Source organism: Empidonax traillii, unplaced genomic scaffold, assembly GCF_003031625.1.
Source record: "Empidonax traillii isolate 1590-97213 ecotype Southwest subspecies unplaced genomic scaffold, ASM303162v1 scaffold2136:size69837, whole genome shotgun sequence".
In the NCBI taxonomy this organism is placed as follows: Eukaryota; Metazoa; Chordata; class Aves; order Passeriformes; family Tyrannidae; genus Empidonax; species Empidonax traillii.
In genome coordinates, this window is record NW_020957329.1 from 52,350 (window position 1) to 55,878 (window position 3,529).

A 3,529-nucleotide genomic window follows, 5' to 3' on the forward strand; every position below is an offset into this window, starting at 1 on the left:
AAAAAAAAAAAAAAAAAAAAAAAAAAAAAAAAAAAAAAAAAAAAAAAAAAAAAAAAAAAAGAAGGGACAAGGAAGTAACTTGCACAGTTTTCATAAGGGAATTATGTACCTTCAATATTTTGATTGTATTGATCTAACTCTTGAATGTGGCACTGGTTGAAGTGCACTCCTGTTGCATAGGATAGAACTTCAAATTGCACTGTACAGCATTTTAGTGTCTCGTGTGTGCTTTGCTCCAGCCGTGGGGAGTGCTCTTGTGTGTCCAGGCTCCTGTGGGAGGTGGGGGGGGGGGGAAGGTGTATCCCAGCACTCCCTGCATTTCGTGATAGCAGCACTGCGTGGTGTGTGCTCTGTGTCTGCTCACTGCTGCCAATGCAAGTGATGAGTGCACTGCTGTCCCCAACATCTGGAGTTGCTGTTTGGACTTGGCTGCTGCGCCAGCCTTGATTCTTCTTGTAAAAAATTGCAATAGCAGGGCTGGGAGTTGTGCTGTTTTAGGTGTGTGCTGTGCGTGTACAGAACCCCAGCTGCTGTGGCGTGGAATATACTGCAAAAATAAAAAAAAAAAAAAAGGTAACAACTCTGAGGAAAAAAAAGATCATGTTCAGCCATTCAGGGGGAGAAAAACAGATACAAAGCGGCTGTAAACTTTGCTGTAGATATGCTGAGAACATAGTAGATGTGTCTGTTTAAATTAAAATCTTGAAGACTAAAAAGTTCTTTAATTATAGTGCTGAATCTTTATTGGTGCGGCCCCTGCTTCCCACTGTGTGTGTTGTGACCTGGATGTGAGTTCTTGCCTGAAATTTTAGCTCTTTTCAGCTCATATGTGTTTTATTTCACAGCTGAACATGTTCTGCGATGGTAGAAGAAGGATGGAAGGAGAAGGTTGAGACCCTGAGGCTGTGAGTGGCTGGCAGAGCTCTGATAGCAAGGCTTTGGTCCTTGGACACCAGCTCTGCACATGGTGGATAAATAATTAGCTTGGCCAAGGTTTTCTGCTGGTGTTGATCTCTCCAAAGGAAGAGGGACAGGGGCACTCAAAGGGAAAGGGGTTTGGACTGAAGCAAAGCCCTGCAAGAAGGGAGATGGTGACAGGAGAAGGGGAAATGTTTTTAAACTGAAAGAGGAGATTTAGTTTAAATATTGAGAGAAAATTGTTCCCTGTGAGGGTGGTGAGGCCCTGGCACAGGTTGCCCAGAAAAGCTGTGGCTGCCCCATCCCTGGAAGTGTCCAAGGCAAGGTTGGATGGGACTTGGAGCAACCTGGGCTAGTGGAAGGTGTCCCTGCCCATGGCAGGGGCTTGGAATGAGATGGTTTTTAAAGTACCTTCCAACTCAAACTGTTCTGTGACCATGAAGTCCATCAGTAGACCTGGGGTCACAGTTACTTGTTGTTTTTGAGGGAGGTGGGGTGCACTTGCCAGGGGAAGGAACAAAAAAAGGCCAAACAGCTCTTGGGAAATGGAGGCTGGGAACTGTGGAAGCTCCTAGATCTCTCCCTGCTGGTGAGTCAGGAGTCTGGGAACCGCTGGGCTCTCTGTTTCCCTGCAGTGTCATCTGTGGTCTCTGCAACTCCTTGGGAAGGTGAGGAGTTTTTGTGGCTTCTGGTGTTGGAGCAGATGGAGGCTGGGGGTGTGTGTGCAGCCCCATGTGATAACACAGGGAAAGGTGCTGAAGGTTTTGATGTGAAATGATTGATTTTCAGACCCTCTTTTGGCAAAATGTTTCCGAAAGTCCCATCTGAAACAGAGTAGGTCTATTTAAAATACTTTCATCTGTGATCTGGCAGCCTGATCTGGGTTAGGCTTGATTTTGGGAGGGGAGGGAGAAAATGACTAGAGAATCATGGAATGGGTTGGGTTGGAAGGGACCTTAAAGATCATCCAGTTCCAGCCCTTGCCACGGGCAGAGACATCTTCCACTATCCCAAATTGTTCCAAGCCCTGTCCAACGTGGCCTTGGACATTTCAGGAGTCCATCTGACCAAGTGTTGAAATATGGATTTATTCAACTTTGGGTTTTTTGGAGACTGTTGGCATTTCTGTTTTGAAAATTCAAGTGTTTTTGTTTAGTGCCACTGCAGGACTCGCTTCTGTGCTGCCTGTTCTTCCCCTAAGCAGTGAGAGAAGACAATGAGGAGGATTTACCATTGCACACGGGCTGGAACTCGGTGATGCTGGGCTCTGTTGGCTGCTCACAACTTCCCCTGCTGTGGGAATGTCATGACAAGCCCCTGGCATTTGTCTTTCAGAGCTGGTGATCCTTTGATGTTCTGCTGTGAGGGTGTTGCTGATGGATTCAGATACTTTATCTGATGCTGCAGCTCAGCTAATGGAGGGTTTGCTCCTAAAGCTCCAAATCTGCTCCCTCCGTGTGTTAAAGTGCTGGCAAACAACCCAACCACTGCACTGAGCTGGGGAAACCCCTGGGATCAATCCAGGCTGGGGATGAACAGATGGAGCAGCCCTGGGGAGAAGGACTTTGGGTGCTGGTGGGGGAGAGGCTGGACATGCCCCAGCCCAGAAAACCCCCCCATGTCCTGGGCTGATCCCACAGCGTGGGCAGCAGGGAAGGGGGGGATTCTGCCCCTCTGCCCCCTCAGGTGAGACCCCACCTGCAGAGCTGCCTCCAGCCCTGGGGAACAACAGCACAAGGATGTGGAGCTGCTGGAGAGAGTCCAGAGGAGGCCCCAGAGATGTTCCGAGAGTTGGAGCCCCTCTGCTCTGGAGCCAGGCTGGGAGAGCTGGGGGTGTTCACCTGGAGAAGAGAAGGATCCAGGGAGACCTGAGAGCCCCTTCCAGAGCCCAAAGGGGCTCCAGGAGAGCTGGAGAGGGACTGGGGACAAGGCCTTGGAGGGAAAGGAGAAGGGGGAATGTCTTCCCATTGCCAGAGGGCAGAGATAGATGGGATATTGGGAAGGAATTGTTGGCTGTGAGGGTGGTGAAGCCCTGGCACAGGTTGTCCAGAGAAGCTGTGGCTGCCCCATCCCTGGAAGTGTTCAAGGCCAGGTTGGACACGTCTTGGAGTGACCTGGGCTAGTGGAAGGTGTCCCTGCCCATGGCAGGGGGTGGGAATGAGATGAGCCTTAAGATTCCTTCCAACCTACCCATTCTGTGATTCTGTGACACACAGACTCACTGTGGTACTATGAGTGCTACACCAGTCTTAAAAACACTGGTTTAGTTACTAAACTCAGGTTTGTTACAGCCTGTGGAGTTACATACCCTGTTTCTAGGACTGCACATCCCAGTTGGTACTGGCACCATCCAGGATGGTCTCTCTCTTGACATGAAAAACACTTGTGATGCCCCAGCAACATTTCCTTTTGGCTTGTAAATCCCTGATGATATGAAATAAAAACTTCCTGGCAGGAATAAGGGTTGCTTTAAAGTTTGGGGGTTTTGTTTTAAGCAGAGAACTGCTTGTTCCCTCTGTGCTGTGCTTCGTCTCCTCACCTGCCGTTTTTTGGGGTGCTTGGAGCATCTAAGCTGCCATGGCTGTATCCTGCATGGCTGGGGAGTCTGGAA

The 3,529-nt window shown here is 49.2% G+C and overlaps 1 protein-coding gene across 1 annotated transcript in view; it reads left to right on the forward strand.

The window, feature by feature from the left end:
* Positions 1-1,179, forward strand: part of MTMR9 (myotubularin related protein 9) — a 26,545-nt gene extending 25,366 nt beyond the window's left edge. The window contains exon 11 of the transcript XR_003574061.1: positions 846-1,179. The gene's annotated coding sequence lies outside the window, so the exon portion shown is untranslated. The remainder of the gene's footprint in view (positions 1-845) is intronic.
* Positions 1,180-3,529: the final 2,350 nt, after the last annotated feature.